The 17079-nt window shown below is 44.6% G+C and overlaps 4 non-coding genes and 1 pseudogene across 4 annotated transcripts; 1 reads left to right on the plus strand and 4 right to left on the minus strand.

The window, feature by feature from the left end:
* LOC137317445 (zinc finger protein 271-like) overlaps window positions 1-17079 on the minus strand; it is a 433617-nt pseudogene that overhangs the window by 238255 nt on the left and 178283 nt on the right.
* trnaq-cug (transfer RNA glutamine (anticodon CUG)) lies at window positions 7338-7410 on the minus strand. The gene has a single exon. It is a non-coding gene; the product is annotated as a tRNA-Gln (tRNA).
* Window positions 8559-8631, plus strand: trnav-uac (transfer RNA valine (anticodon UAC)). Its single transcript has one exon. It is a non-coding gene; the product is annotated as a tRNA-Val (tRNA).
* Window positions 9293-9364, minus strand: trnaw-cca (transfer RNA tryptophan (anticodon CCA)). The gene has a single exon. It is a non-coding gene; the product is annotated as a tRNA-Trp (tRNA).
* trnak-uuu (transfer RNA lysine (anticodon UUU)) lies at window positions 16042-16114 on the minus strand. The gene has a single exon. It is a non-coding gene; the product is annotated as a tRNA-Lys (tRNA).

The following is a 17079-nucleotide window of genomic DNA, read 5'->3' on the forward strand; positions in this document are numbered from 1 at the left end:
GCATTGTGTGCTGTTCGTCTCAACAGTTTCACAGGGAAGCAGGAGAGGTCTGACATCGTATGATTGCTCCGTATCATTCCAAGCTGACGCAGCGGGAAAGGGCTGTACTGGTGAGAGATAAACTCCATTCTGCTCTCTGGTCAATGGGCAAGGCCATATGTTTTAACTCACAAGTTCAAAAGTTAAGTTATAATTAATGCCTAAAGCAGAACACCTGGCTGTGTGGAAGGAGCCTGTTTGCACCACAAGGCGACATCTAGTGGAGGAGTGTAGTTAGGTGATGAGGGAAGTGATACTCTGATAACATGGACAATGCTGGAAACCATCAGCAGGTCAGGCAGAATCTGTGGAGAGAGTAACAGAGTTAATGTTTCAGGTCAATGACCTTTCATCAGAACCAAGTTGGGCAGTTGTGTTAGGTAATAGTATGAAACATAGGAATTGTTTCACTCATGTGGGGTGATTTGGGTACTTTTCTGTCTTTGGAAGTTCAAGATCAAAAGTAAAATACAGGGCTCGTCCGGGATCTCTCGCATATTTAAACAAACCGCCCCAAAGCGAGAATCATACCCCGAGACCAACGAGACCATTTACAAAAAACAGTGCACACAAGAGCCAGCCATCGTAAAACCCCTTTTGGTGGCTATCATTGATGAGCAATTATGAGGACAGGTTGCAAAGACCAGACTTGCATTCCCTTGAGTGTAGAATGTTAAGGGGTGATCTAATTGAGGTGTTTGGATGGTTAAAGGATTTGACAGGGCAGATAGAGACTATTTCCTCTGGTGGGAGAGTCCAGAACAAGGGGGCGTAACCTTAAAATTAAAGCTCGGCCGTTCAGCGGTAATGTCAGGAAGCACTTCTTCACACAACGGGGAGTGGAAATCTGGAACTCTCACCCCCAAAAAGCTGTTGAGGCTGGGGGTCAATTGAAAATTTCAAAGCTGAGATTGATAGATTTTGGGGCTAATTCGGGAATTTAATGACTTTGAAATTTTTTCCCTGTGACTTGTATAGTTTCGATCAATGAAATGTTCGTGAAAAGAGTCAGTGTAAAGAGAGTCAGCAGTTCATGTTTTCCCACGACACTTCCTTCAGACCTGAGACCGAAAAGTTTGTCGTTTCCGTAGTATAGCGGTTATCATGTTCACCAGTTACACGCAGAAAGTCCCCGATTTGATCTCGGAGGGAAGAATTTTGTTGGGACTTGCTCCCCATAAACCTTCAGGGTCGAGTTTCTTCAAGCGTGAAAGGGGCTACAAACCTTTTAAAATTTAACAGCGGCTGCACTAAAGATTTTTAAGCTGACTCCTAAAATACAGTATGTAAAATGGGAAGGGATACAAGTTCATGACATGCAAAGCACAAAGATTTATTAACGTTTTAATTGTCACTTGGCAAACAAGTTTGCATTTCCTTCAGTGTGCAACAAAACGTATTAATGGTGATTAAAAAAAACATTAAGTGTCTCAGAGACTTGAATTATTTTTGTGCAATGAACTATCCCCAACCACTGGGGAACACTGCATCAAACATATATATTTAAGCATATAATAAGTGTATATACATATATAATCTATGCTATTAGTAGCCCTCGTGGCCCAACGGTAGTGCGGTTGAATTCAAAGCAAAATGCTGCGTGTCGAAATCATTATTTATTTTACCATTCATATGCGCCTGGATAATTTCGGAATTAATGCTTTTTAACAATAAACGGAACTTTGGTCACTAGTTCTGCGGTGTCAGGGAGGGAGGCGTCATTTAAAAATAAACTGCTGGTAGCGGTGAGCAAGTTAAGGCACAGCAGGTGTTGGGACAAGTGAGTGAACCGTCTTTGTTCAGTTGTTTGTTGCTTAAACACCCGCGTGCTTGATTCTGACACATTGATGGGCCCGAGGGAATTTTACAAGTGATCTTCATTGCTCCCTGTCATTGATAACTGAAATGAAATGTTAATCTGGCAAAGCCGGCGAACAAAATATTAAACAAGCGAAACAAATACTGAGCAAAATTAATCGCAATGTTTGGGGGGGGAAGTGCAGCTGAAAAGCAGAAGATCTGAATGGAATGATCAATGATTGAGCGGAATACATTGCTCGACTTGTTACTCGATTGCCTTCTACACCATGGAATTCAGGAGAACCTGTTTCATGTTTGCATTGAACCCTTGGAGCAGAGCCAACAACAGACAAGGAAGTAGCAGTATCTTCAGGCTTGGCTAGCTCAGTCGGGAGAGGCATTCACCTCAGGATCGTGGATGCTGGTTTAAATTTTTACACTGCACTCATGAGCGGACCCCAGCGCTCCATTTTCGCTGAAATGGAGAATTTCTCCGCCACCTTTTTCTTGATATCACAATTGCTGGCGTGCGAGTGAAAACGGCCCTCCGCTTCACTGTGAGTGCAAGAGGCAAGTCTGCAGGTGCCGCGAGGCGTCCAATGAATGTCAAAACTTTAAAAGAAGAGTTAGCGATTCAGGTACACAAACCTCACTGGTGGATAAGAGATTTTTTTGTCAGAGGTTCCAGCTTTGCCTTCATCTCTTGCCCTTTGCGAGGCACTTTTTCCGGTTTAAATGTACAAACTGGGTGAGTTGGTGATCGGGGGGACTGCAGGAGACTCAGCGGCCCCGGGTGAGACACAGAAAAATCCACCCAAGCCTTGTCCCAATATAAGTTTGTGGAAGTAAACACGGGAGGGGACGGTGTGACCTTCCAGTCAAACCCCCTGTCCGGGAACGCCTGGATTTTAAAATTCTCATTCTTGCTTTCAAATCCCACCATGGCCCTCGCCCCCTCCCTATCTCTGTAACCTCCTCCAGCCCTACAACCATCCCAGATCATGTGGCTACAAGAGCAGGTCAGAGGCTGGGTATTCTGCAGCGAGTGACTCACCTCCTGACTCCCCAAAGCCTTTCCACCATTTACAAGGCACAAGTCAGGAGTGTGATGGAATACTCTCCACTTGCCTGGATGAGTGCAGCTCCAAGAACATTTAAGAAGCTCGACACCATCCACGACAAAGCAGCCCGCTTGATTGGCACCCCATCCACCACACGAAACATTCACTCCCTTCACCATCGGCGCCAAGGCTTCTTCGACAGCACCTCCCAAACACGCGAACTCTACCACCTGGAAGGACGAGGGCAGCAGGCACATGGGAACAACACCACCTACATGTTACCCTCCAAGTCAAACAACATCCCGACTTGGAAATATATCGGCCATTCCTTCATCGCCGCTGGGTCAAAATCCTGGAACTCCCGACCAAACAGCACTGTGGGAGAACCTTCACCACACGGACGGCATCTGTTCAAGAAGGCGGCTCACCACCAACTTCTCAAGGGCAATTAGGGATGGGCAATAAATGCTGGCCTAGCCAGCGACGCCCACATCCCATGAATGAATAAAAAAAAATCTCTGTGCTCCTCCAATTCTGGCCTCTTGCGCATCCCCGATTTTAATCGCTCCACCATTAGCGGCTGTGCCTTCAGCTGCCTCGGCCCTAAGCTCTGGAATTCCCTTCCTAAACCTCTCCGCCTCTCTCTCCTTTAACACATACCTTAAAACCTACCTCTTCGACGAAGCTTTTGGTAACCTGTCCCAATATCTCCATCTGTGGCTTAGTGTCAAGTTTTGTTTAATAACCCTCCTGTGAAGCACCTTGTGACGTTTTACGACGTTAAAGGCGCTATTTGAATGCAGGTTGTCTCCTCTGGTTATCGACCCTGCTGCCAATGGAAACAGCTTCTCCACATCCATTCTATCAAAATCCCCTCATAAATTTTAACACCTCTATTAAATTTCCCCTTAACCTTTTTTTCCTCTAATGAGAACAACCCCAGCTTCTCCAGTCTCTCCACATGACCCATCCCTGGACACGATGCAAGGTGTAGGGTTGCAACCAGGTTTGAAAATTATTGCCATCGGGAGCTGGACAAATCGAAAGGAACCGAAATGACAAACAGCTTTGTGAATCTGCTGATACGCTTTGGGAAACGGAATTGGAGGCGAAGAAAGGACTGACCATACAGGCGGACAAGACGCAGCTGAGTCGGCATGTCCCCCTGGAACAGTTACTCTGATGTTGTGGGTGAAATTTCGAGGTCGGAGCCATTTAAAGCGCTCCCAGTTACTGCAGATCAGGGATCAAAACCTGACATCAACGATCAAAACCTGACATCAGCGTCCGGACGCTCAGAATGATTTTTCTTTATTTGTTCATGGGATGTGGGCGTCGCTGGCGAGGGCAGCATTTATTGCCCATCTCTAATTGCCCTTGAGAAGGTGGTGGTGAGCCGCCTTCTTGAACCGCTGCAGTCAGTGTGGTGAAGGTTCTCCCACAGTGCGACTGAGTAACAGACAAAGCACCGGTGGGCACGCCGGTTGCAGGAGAGCTGGTTGGCGGTGATATCGATGCTGTGAGCGAGACCAGACCGTTTCCATGTTTTCACAAACAATGTCCCATCCTTTATTTCTGGAAAAGTAACACTGATAGTGGTCAATTGCATTTCTGTGGCTGCAACATGCAACTTTGGCTCGGTGACACGCTGCTTTAGTGTATCTTGCAAGAAAAAGAACCGCACGGTCTCTGGCGCAATCGGTCAGCGCGTTCGGTTATTAACCGAAATGTTGGTAGTTCGAGCCCACTCAGAGACGAAAATTGCATCTTTCTTTCCCACTTTAGGATTCATTGCCTCATTCTGGAAGCCCTCAAGCCGGTGTCAGGTTTTAATTCCTGATTTCCAGTAGCTGGGAGGACTTTAAATGGCTCCGATCACCGAAACTCTTTTCAAGTTTTCTGATGTGTGATTTGGCTGCAAGAAAACACTCTGTGAACAATGTCATCTGAGCATGCCTGATTCGCCATAATTTACACTGCGGTCGGATATCAGGCACATGAAAAAAAAACAGTGAAATGTTTGTTTCGGCGCGATGCTCTGAGATTCCCTGCCTGACCATCGCCACCTGTCCTTCTCTGCAGCCTTCCGAAATACAGAGCAGTAAATGTATCCCTGTGAAATGAGCTCCTGGACAGGAATAAGGAAATGAGTTTGGCTGAGGGGTTATATCCCTAACACGGAGTATCAGGTGTTAGGTTTCCGGAGTGTAGTGGTTGTCATGTTCACATAACACGCGAGAAGTCCCCGGTCCAAAACCGGCGAAGAACATTTTGAAACGTAGCTCCCATTAACAATGAGTAAATATTTAATGATTCACACAGCTGATTCAATGTGAACAAAGTCCATATCTCCCAGCCCTGTTGTTGCAGTCCGCTGGGAGCAGGCGATTGAAGCGAGGGTGATATTGGGGGTGAAGGCTGCTTCCAATACTGTCTCACACCCGGTGGGACCTGGCGGAGATTTGATAAGCCCTATCTATTCAACCAATAAATGAAACGGTGTTTGAGAAACATTCATATGCACAATAACATCCAGGACCCTGTCTTCAGAGTGCGTGGCGCAAAGGTCTGACTCCAGATCAAAAGGCTGCGTGTTCGAAAAAAGACGCGAAAAGCAGAGACATGATTTGTTTTCAACACGGCTGGTGAAATGGCCGGACTATCATAAATTAGGGGTCGCCTTTGAAACACTTAAAGGAGACTACCTAAAAATCACTTGGTGCAAATTTAAAATCACGGTTGCTATTCATTTCGGTCTGAAAGAAATAACAATAAACGCGTCAGTCAGCGCCAGCGGTGAGATGGTGTCGATCTTGTTTGCTGCGAAGTTCACCGCTGGGCTAAAACTGACGATGTCCAATGGACGCGAGCCCACTCAATGTGAAGGATGAGCTCATAACCAACAGGTCCCGTCAACGTCAAACACCTTCTTTCTTGTTCAATCGAGGGAGCAGAGGCGAGTACATCATCAGACGCCAGCAACTTTAAGAAATGGATCAGATAAAGGCACAAATGCAAGTTCCAAATCTTTTCAATGCAAAGTTATTTCACTTTATTTAAAGTGCCGTGAGGCTGAAAACGGGTCCCAGATGATTGGCGTTCACTCTTGACGTGTTTTCCAGTGTTTGTCCATCAGGTTTGCAATTCAATTTGTATTGGATATTGAAGATATTTCAGGATGATTGCACAACATACCATGTGTAAAGCAACCATCTTGATAACTTCAATCATCACACATTCTACATCGACGCTGCAGAGACCCCAGCACCACTTTCAATATTGTTTTTCTTAACTCACAGTTTTCAAAAGGGAATTGGATAAACGCTTGGATGGAAACATTTTCAGGGCTGTGGGGAAACAGCAGGCGAGTGGGACGAACTGGACAGCTCTTTCAGAGAGCTGGCACAGGCACGATGGGCCGAATGGCATCCGAATGGCGCTGTCTTATTCTATGATTCAATTAATAGTTCAATTTCCGCCTTTCACTGAGCCTCCCTAAATGGAGCGCAGTAATCGTGTCCCTGTGAAATAAGCTCCTGAACAGTAATGCGGAAATTAGCGTGGCTGAGCGGTTTGAAACTCTGGTTAGGCTCCGAACAGGAAATTTCCTCTCTAAGTTTGATTAGCTTATCAATTATCTCCCCCCTTTCCATCTTAAATGTCTTTACATATTTTTTGATCTCTTCTTCTACTGTCATGCCCACAATACCAGTCTCCCTGGTAAATACTGAAGCAAAGTGATTATTTAATATTTCTGCCATTTCGCTGTCACTGCCTGTGAATTTGTCGTGTGTATCCCTTAGTGATCCTATTCCTATCCTAAATTTTCTTTGGCTGTTGATGTGTCTAGAATTCTTTGTTTTTTTGATATTGCTTTTTGCCTTTCTAATAGTTCTTTCGACTTCTTTCCCAGTCTTTTCACATTCCCCTGTCTCCTTTATTGTCCAGTGTGTGCCTTTTTCATTAGTTTCAATTTTGCCCTTATTTCTTTATTCACCCCTGGTTTGTCATTTCTGGCTAGTCTGTTCTTGCTTTTTAGTGGGATATATTTCTCCTGGACTCTATTGATCACCGTTTTAAATGTTTCCCACTGCTGTTCTATTTCTTTGTCCAGGTCATTAATATGTCAAACATTTCACCGTTGGAAAATTCTCAAGTCACATCTCCATGACAAAGCCAGTTGCTTTTGTGGGTGGAGCAAATCAACTTGGCAGAAAAATCAGCTGCAGCCCAATCCACAAATAAAATATTTACACATCTTAGTAAAAATGAGCACTGTCAGAAGTGGGACTCGAATCCACATCTCCGGAAGAGACAGTGACCTAAACGCAGCGCTTTAGACAGCTTGGCCATCCTGATTACTGAGTTTGTGTTTCACTCTATATCATTTCTGCACCGTTGGCCAGTGAAAGCAGCATAACATTTTAAAATGGCATTCGCTCAATGTGGGGATCGAACCCACGACCCTGAAATTCAGAATCTCATGCTTTACCGATTAAGCGAGCCGGGCCGAAGCGCTTCCAACCGCCTTATCTGTTATTGCAGCAAGCAAGAGAAAGACTCAATTTCAAATCATTCGAATCAGTTCTGAGGGAGAGAATAAAATGTCACTTCGAAAGGCACGGACGAATCAAGGACAGTCAGCATGGATTTGTTCTGGGGAGGTCGTGTCTGACTAACCTGATTGAATTTTTCGAGGAGGTGACAAGAAGGATCGATGAGGGTAGCGCAATTGTTGCAGTCCACATGGATTTTAGCAAGGCTTTTGAAAAGTTCCAACCTGGCAGATTGGTCAAAAAAGTAAAGGCCCCTGGGATCCAAGGGAATGTGGCTTGTTGGATGCAAAATTGGCTCAGTGGCAGGAAGCAAAGGGTAATGGTCGACGGGTGTTTTTGTGGTTGGAAGGCTGTTTCCAGTGGGGTGCCGCATGGCTCGGTACTTGTTCCTTTGCTTTTTGTGGTATACATTAACGATTTGGACCTCAACTTAGGGGGCATGATTGAGAAATTTACGGGTGACACAAAAATAGGCCATATGGTTGATAGCGAGGAGGAAAGCTCCAGACTGTGGTGGTTCAGGCTATTTTCTGATAACAAGGCACTCAATCCATCTATAAACGAATTTTGAACGAATACGTGTGTTTGACCCAGCACAGGCATGATGGACCGAATAATAACCTCTTGTGGACTAACATAATACGATGATACCAAGTGTTATCAGATGGAAAAGCAACACATTACAAATAAGAGAAGAGAGAGGAAACTAGTCTGACAGCATAACAGCACGGTGAGATATTGTATTTGAGAAGGATGAGGAGGGATAGTTTATCATGGTGGTAGTCAAGGTAGGGTATCATTTGTGACTTTGATAAGGACCATTTCATGCTGCGACAGAGGTGGAAACCAAATTGGAGAGATTCAGCTCGGGCGCAGCCCCATGGTGCGGGGTGAGACGGAGGGGGGCGGGTGGAAGCAGCATAAAAGTTTAAAACGGTAGTCGCCCAACGTGGGGCTCAAACCCACTACGCTGAGAGTTTTTAAAGATAAGGGGGAGCAGCCACTGTCTGTGTCTCCAGCTGCAATGGAAACAACACATTCCAAGTATGAGCAGAGAGAACACACCATTCAGCTACCCATTGTGTTACATACTATGCCATCGGTTTCCGTAGTGTAGCGGTTATCACGTTCGCTTTACATGCGAAAAGTCCCCGGTTCGACCCCGGGCGGAAACATTATGTTGGAATTTGGTCTCCACAAGCATTCAGATCGATTTTCTTCTCATGCCGAAAAGGGAGACAGTGGCTGTTCTCTTATTCTTTGTCAGCTGCATCTTTTACTTCATTAAACAGATAATTTTGAGTGAGAGAAAACTGATCCACAGTGACGCTCTTTTCAAGTTTTATTCCCTTCTAATCTGGAAGGATATATTGGCTTTGGACAAAGTGGCTTTTGAAAGGAATTGGTCGGGTGGGATCGACATACCTTTTCCAATGGTGGGGAATAAGGGAACCGAACCAACCATCCACCAATTTCTCCCGAATTCTCCGGTTCAATGGGAAACCGACCAACAAAAGCCCTTTCATTGACCGTGGAGGTTCAGTCAATTTTCTGATAACAAAGCGCTCAATCTATTTCTCTTGTCTATTTCCCGATGTTTCCGGATACTGTCTGCGTCTCTGCCCTGTGTTTATCTCACTATGTGTCCACCTGCAGGGTGGTTTTTGAACGAAGATGTGTGTTTGTCTTCTGTTCTTTACATTAAATAAATGAGGTCATCAGGTGCTTCCCTCCCGACCAGAGGCAGACTTTCGAGCAGGGTTCTGTTAATTGTGAAGACGCAAAGAAAAATTGAATTGCAGAATTGTTCAAACCGGCTCTCAGGGAAAAAAAGTGTGACCCCGACGTGATTTGAACACGCAACCTTCTGATCTGGAGTCAGACGCGCTACCGTTGCGCCACGAGGCCTGGATGCTACAGTGCGTGTTTGTTTCTATCAATGTTTGTCAAGCACCGCTTTAGAGCTCCGAGATTGGTGGAATGGGTTGGCTTTCAAATCCCCGCCCACTCCCACCAGATGTCAGGCAGCATCAGAAGGATCCTTCACCTGTCAGCGGCAGCATGGCGCTCGCTTCCATCGCCTGCTGTCAGCGGACTGCAGCAAATCCAATTGCATTCATCCTGCACCCAGAATTATCACATCACAGGAAATGGATGTGGGAAACTGATCAAGGTACATAACAGGAGGGGATCTTCTGAAAAACACTTAGACTTTCGGTGTTTAGACTTCGATTAGAACTGCAAAAAAGAACGTGTGAAAATATAAACTATGGGTGTGATGTTTATACATGTAGGAAACTGCTCAAAATACATAACAGGACGGGAAACTACTGAAAAACACGTGGACTTTCGATGTTTGGACTTTGGCTAGAACTGCAAAAGAGAACGTGTGAAAATATAAATTATGGGTGTGATGTTTATTTATAAAGTGAATGTTTGTTTGCGGATTTCTCCCGTTACTGTCGCAACTATGTGTTGTTAATCCATCAACAATAACTTCCGTTAGATTTTAGCCCGAGTGGTTACAAAATAGCAAGTTTAGTAGATTGACTTACAACAGAGTTGTACCACAGCTGTCTTCAACAATACATTCAACAGGATTATTATTATAATATAACTGTCTACAGATTACATTAATGTCAAGCAATCAACACAAACTGACCTGTCTGCGAATCCAGGTATATCAGACCTGACCTTTGCGGACTGCCTGTGGCAATGGACTTCTGACTGACCCCTATTGAGAGCTCTAACATTTGAGAAGGGAGCATGCCCTATCTTTATACGATTCGGCTGCATTGTTCTGTACGTAATCACCACTGATCTTAACTCATGGTCGTAAACCATCCCACTTTGCTGACTCTCAGAAACCACCAAGGATTGCTTCATGTCTTCGTGCTTATTTAGCCTTTCTCCGTCATCAGGTTTTATATGCTTATACTAGGTAAGTACAACCTGGAGATCAGGTGTCCAGGACACCCAAGCTTCTGTGGACATCAACATTTAATAGTTTCTCACCATTTCAAAAATATACTGTTTTTCTGTTCTTCCTACCAAAGTGAATAACCTCACATTTCCCCACATTATGCTCCATCTGCCACCTTCTTGCCCACACACTAAAACTGTCTATATCCCTTTGCAGACTCTTTGTGTCCTCCTCACAGCTTAATTTCCCACCTAGCTTTGTATCATCAACAAACTTGGATACGTTAAACTCGATCCCTTCATCAAGTCATTAAAAGTCTTCTATAGGCATATAAATAGTAAACGGGTAGTAAGAGGAGGGGTAAGACCGATTAGGGACCAAAAAGGAGATCTACACATGAAGGTATAGGGCATTGCTGAGGTACTAAATGAGTATTCTGCATCCGTCTTTACCGGGGAAGAAAATGCTGCCTAAATGACAGTAAAAGGGGAGGTAGTTGGGATACTGGATGGGGTGAAAATTGATAAAGAGGAGATACTAGAAAGGCTGGCTGTACTTAAAGTAGATAAGTCACCTGGTCCGAATAGAATGCATCCTAGGTTGCTGAGGGAAGTAAGGGTGTAAATTGCAGAGGTCCTGGCCATAACCTTTCAATCCTCCTTAGATACAGGGTTTGGTGCCAGAGAACTGGAGAATTGCAGATTTTACACACTTGCTCAAAAAAGAGTGAAAGGATAAACGCAGCAATTACAGGCCAGTCAGTTTAACCACGGTAGTGGGAAGCTTTTAGAAATGATAATCCGGGACAAAATCAATTGTCATTTGGACAAGAAAGCCACTGTGGCTTTCTTGGCAAATCTTGATTGAGTTTTCTGATTAGTTAACAGAGACGGCTGATGAGGGCAATGTGGTTGATGTTTTGTATATGGCCTTTCAAAAGGCGTTTGATAAATTGCCACAAAATAGGCTTGTCAAAAGGGGCGATAGTGGCTGCTTGCTTATTCTTTAAAAGCGCTTTCTTTTATTTCACTCAACAGATAACTTTGAGTGAGCGAAAACTGATCCACAGTGACGCTTATTTCAAGTTCATACCCTTTGAATCTGAAAGGATATATTGTCCTTGGAAGGAGTGTTGCACAGATTCACCAGATTGTTACCAGGGTGCGATGCCTTAAATTATGAGAAGATGTTATATAAACTCGGCTTAAAGTCACACAAGTCACACTGCAAAAAGTTTTCATTTTTCTGACATACATTAATGACCTGGACTTGGGTGTACAGGGTATAATTTCAAAGTTTGCAGATGGCACGAAACTCGGGAATCTATCAAACAATGTGGTGGATACTATCAGACTTCAGGAGGACATAGACAGCCTTGTGAAATGGACTTTATTAATAGGGGCATAGAGTAAAAAAGCAACAAAGTTATGACAAACGTTTACAAAACACTGATTAAGCTGCAGCTGGAGTATTGTGTTCAATTCTGGGCACCGCACTTTAGGAAAGATGTCAAGGCCTTGGAGAGGGTGCAGAGGAGATTTACTAGAATGGTAACAGGGATGAGGGACTTCAGTTATATGGCGAGAATGGAGAAGCTGGGATTATCCCCTTGGAGCAGAGAAGGTTAAGGGGAGATTTGACAGAAGTGTTCAAAATAATGAAAGGTTTTGATAGAGCAAATAAGGAGAAACTGTTTTCAGTGGCAGAAGGGTCGGTAACCAGAGGACACAGATTTCAGGTAATTGGCAAAAGAGCCAGAGGCGACATGAGGGAACATAATTTACACAGCGAGTTGTTATGATCTGGAATGCGCTGCCTGAAAGGCCGGTGGAAGCAGATTCAATAGTAACTTTCAAAAGGGGATTGGATAAATACTTGAAAAGGAAAATAAATTGCAGGGCTTCTGAGGAAAGAACTTATGGGTGGTGAGACCATTGGATAGCACTTTCAAAGAGCTAGCACAGGCACGATGGGCCGAATGATCTCCTTCTGTTTTGTAACATGTTAAGTGTTGCTGAACGGAGAAGCAACACATTCCAAATCAGAACAGAGACAGGAGAGTAAATCAGTTCACCATTGTTGTTAATGAAATAGTAGCAGTTTCCGTAGTGTAGCGGTTATCGCGTTTGCTTTAACACACGAAAGGTTCCAGAGCATAAATATTATGCTGAAACTTGCTCTCCATAAAAATCCAGGTAGGAGTTTTTTTCTCCTGCCAAAAAAGGCGACAGTGGCTGCTCCCTTATTATTGAAAAGCTGTATCTTTTACTTCACGAAACTTTGAGTGAGAGAAAACTGATCCTCAGTGATGCTCATTTCAAGTTTTATTCCCTTTTATTCCAAAAGGGTATATTGGTCTTGGAAGGAGCGCAGCCCAGATTTGCCAGAACGTTAGCAGGGCTCGAATGGTTAAATTATGAGCAGCGGTTACACACTTCTATTCCCTGGAATATAGAAGGCTTTTTATGATTTTGAAATGTAGACAGACAAACCCTTTCCGCTGGTGAGGGAGTCTAAGACAATATCACAATATCACAATCTCTGCTTAACGAGTGAAAACGGCCATACGCATCATTGTGAGTGTCAGAGACGAGTCTAAAGGTGCCGAGTCCTGTACATTGAATGTCAAAACTTTTAAAAGTTGCAGAAAGTGTCAGGGGTTCAGATACACAAACCTCTAATGGGAATGAGATTTTGTCAGAGGTTGCAGCCTTCCCAACTTCTCTTGCCCTTTGTGAGGAACCTGTTCCGGTTTAAATTTACAAACTGGATGAGTTGGTGATCACGGTACAGCAGGCTCAGCGGTCCCGGGTGAGAGAGAGAGAGAAATCAGCCCGGGCGCGGCCACAATGTGCGCGGTGACACTGCACGGGAGGTCAGGGGGGAGTCAGAGCTGGGGTTTGCCCCTGAAAGCAACAGAAACAGTTTGAAAGTGCATTTTCCCAAGGTGGGGCTCGAGCCCACGACCCTGAGTTTAAGAGGCTCATGTATTACTGACTGAGTTGGCTCGGCCTGGAAGTTGCAACCACTCTTGTCTGTCGTTTCAGTAAACTCGACCCTGCCTGTCCATATCATTGGCTGTGATTATCTTTGTGTCTCTGTCGACCTGCAGGTTGATATTGAACGAATCCGAGTGTTTGTCTTCTGTTTTTAACATTAAATAAAAGAGGGCATCAGACACTTCCCTCCCTGACACTGGGGAACAAGTGAGACAGATTTGTTATTGTGAAAACGCAAATGAAGCATTAATTGCGGAATTATACAGACTCATATCAGCGCCAAAGTAGCTTTACAATATATACACCCCAATAAATAAATAAATGATACAAATAATACAACAATACATTTGTGAATAACAGAGTCACGAAACCAGAAATATTATTTGTACCTAATGTAAACACTCCCAGATATATTTGAAAATCTGCCATGGCTTCCCTGGTGGTCTTGTAGTTAGAATTCGGGACTTTCACAGCTGTGGCCTGGGTTCGATTCTCGGTTAGGGAATTTTGCTTTTACAAAAAACAAACGCAAATTTTGTCGAATCATGGCAAATTTACCGCACAGAAGGAGGCCATTCTGCCCATCGCGTCCGCGCCGGCCGAAAATAAGCCACCCAGTCTTATCCCACTTTCCAGCACTCGGTCCGTAGCATTTTACGTTATGCCACTTCAGGTGCATATCCAAGTATTATTTAAATGTAACGAGGGATTCTGCCTCTCCCACCCTCGCAGGCAGTGCGTTCCAGACACCCACCACCCTCTGGGTGAAAAAACTTCTCCTCAGCTCCCCTCCAATACTTCCACCAATCACTTTTAATCTCTGCTCCCTGGTTATTGACCTCCCTGCTAAGGTAAATAGGTCATTCCAATCGCCTCTATCAAGGCCCTTCATAATTTTGTACAACTCAATTAAATCACCCCTCAGCGCCTCCGTTGCAAAGAAATCAACCCCAGCCTATCCAATCTTTCCTCACAGCCAACATTCTCCAGCCATGGCAACCTCCTCGTAAATCTCCTTTGTCCCCTCTCTCGTGCATTTCCATCTTTTTTGACCAGTCTGCCAATTGGGACCTTGTCAAAAGCCTTGCTAAAATCTATGCGGACTACATCAAAGTACTCCAGGTGTGTTCTCACCAAACCCTATTTAATTGCAGCAAGACTTCCTTATACTCCAACCTCCTTGCAATAAGGCCAACATACCATTTTTCTTCCTAATTGCTTGCTGTACCTGCATGTTAAATTTCTGTGATTTATTTACAAGTAAACCCAACTCCCTCTGAATACCAACATTTATTGGACTCTCACCTTTTGAAAAATATTCTGCTTTTCTATTCTTCCTACCAAAGTGGACAATTTCACATTTTCCCACCTTATACTCCAACTGCCACTTTCTTACCCAATCACTTAACCTGTCCACCTCCCTTTGCGTCCTCCTCACGGCTTACTTTCCCATCTATCTCTTTATCATCAGCAAACTTGGATCCATTAAACTCGGTCCCCTCATCTAAGTCATTAATATAGAATGTGAACAGTAACTGCAATATAAATTGTCCGCCCAGGATCGAAAGCAGGGCCGTTCACGTGTAAAGCGAACTGTTAACCACTACACCACAAAAAAACCGCTGGTGACTGATACCGGACAGAGGGGAACTGACTAGTCATCTCTCTCTGCTCTGATTGGGACAGTTTTACTTCTCTTTAAACAACATCTCTCATGTCCCACACTAAAATAATGGAATAGAATCATAGAATATTACAGCACAGAAGGAGGCCATTCGGCCGTGTTGCCCTGCCGACTCTTTGAAAGATCTGTCCAATTTAGTCCAAAAAACCCAGCCTTTTCCCCGTAAACTTGCAAATCAGTTCTCTTCAAGTGCCTGTCCAATTGCCTTTTGAAAGTTCCTATGAAAGCTGCTTCCACCGCCCTTTCAGGGAGTGGCTACCAGATCGTAACAACCCTCTGTGTGAAAAAAAAATCTCCTAATTTCCCCTCTAGTCCTAAAAGCTCTCAATCCTTCTCCACGGATGCCTTTTTACAAACATTTCATTCATCAAAACCACACAAGCAACACAGGAAAAAGTCTTCATTTTCAAGTAATTAACGTTCCGAAGGAGCTCCCTAATTTCCCTCCCCTAACATTATGAATCAGATCATTCTCGTCCGGATCCTTTTCCACTTGAACCGGCCTCCCCCCTCAGGAAGTAGCCATTCTGATTCTGTGACTGTGGCCAGCTTTGTTCGGGCAGTTGGTTTGACAGGGACCTCACACCGCACTCTCCTCCCGTATTTTGTTCCACATCCGCAGATTGGGGCCGGGCCTGGACTGACTTTTTTTCTCTGTCTCACCCGGGGCCGCTGAGTCTCCAACTCAGATCACAAACTAGCTCTCCTGCACCCGATCACCAACTCACCCAGTTTGTAAATTGAAACTGGAGCAAGTGCCTCGTCAGAGAGCAAGAGATGTAGGTGAGGCAGCAACCTCTGACATAATCTCAGGGTCATCAGAGAGGTTTGTGTATCTGAACCCCAAATAACCTTCTGCTCCTTTTAAAGTTTTGACCATTGCACACGAGGCGGCACTGACAGAATCGTCTCTTGCACTGACAGTGAAGCAAGCGGAGGGTTCACTCGGGAAAGCAGCGTGAAAGTTTAAAACAGAATTCGCCCAACATGGGGCTCGAACCCACGACCCTGAGATTAAAAGTCTCATGGTCTACCAACTGAACTAGCCGGGCCTGCTGAAATGGCTCAATTTGGACTGTTATTGCAGCGAGGCAGCTGTTGGCTCCCCGTGAGGGGCTGAGTTCAGAATCGGAGAAGGACACAGCTCAGAAGCAGGTCATTCGGGCCATCGCGCCCGTGCCTTGTCCGACAAACCATGTACCAGATTCTCCTGAATTCCAAGGTGTGGAACGAAAGCGAACAACAAAATACCTTCCATTCGACCGTGGAGGTACAGGCAATTCTCTGAGAAACCGGTTTGTCTATTTCCCGGTGTTTGCCTGTCTCTCTGGCTGTGTTTATCTCTGTGCGTGTGGAGCTGCAGGCTGATTTTGAATTAATAAGTGTGTTTGTGTATGTTTCTTGCAATAAATAAATGAGGGAATCAGACGCTTCTCTCCCTGACAGTGGGGAATTCGTGAGGCGGAATTCAGAGCAGGATTCTGTTTGTTGTGAAAACGGGATTGTAATAAGGAAGCGGGAATTATCCAGCCTCCTAACAACACTAAGGACAACTGTGACCCCGACGTGATTTAAACACACAACCTTCTAATCTGGAGTCAGACTCGCTACCGTTGCGCTACAAGGTCTGATAGCAAAGATTTGGATGTTTACCTTTATGAAAGTTTCTCACACACCGTTTCATTTATTTCAGATTACTAAATCCCCGCCCACTCCCACCGGGTATCAGGCAGCCTCAGAAGCTGCCTTCACCTGTCCGCGGCAGCACGACTGCAGCAAATCCAATTACACACACCCGGCACCCAGAATCATCACATCACAGGAAAGGAACTGCTCAAAATGCACAATAGGGCGGGCAGCATCTGAAAAAACTCTGAGAGTTTCTGTGTGTGGAATTTGTTCAGGACTGCGAACAGGACGGTGTGAAAATTTAAACAATGGATGTGTACAAATGGATGCCATGCTTCTTTACAAAGTGAGTGTTTATGTTATGTGTGCCATTTATGAATTTATTTTA

This window comes from Heptranchias perlo, unplaced genomic scaffold (assembly GCF_035084215.1).
Source record: "Heptranchias perlo isolate sHepPer1 unplaced genomic scaffold, sHepPer1.hap1 HAP1_SCAFFOLD_62, whole genome shotgun sequence".
NCBI lineage: Eukaryota > Metazoa > Chordata > Chondrichthyes > Hexanchiformes > Hexanchidae > Heptranchias > Heptranchias perlo.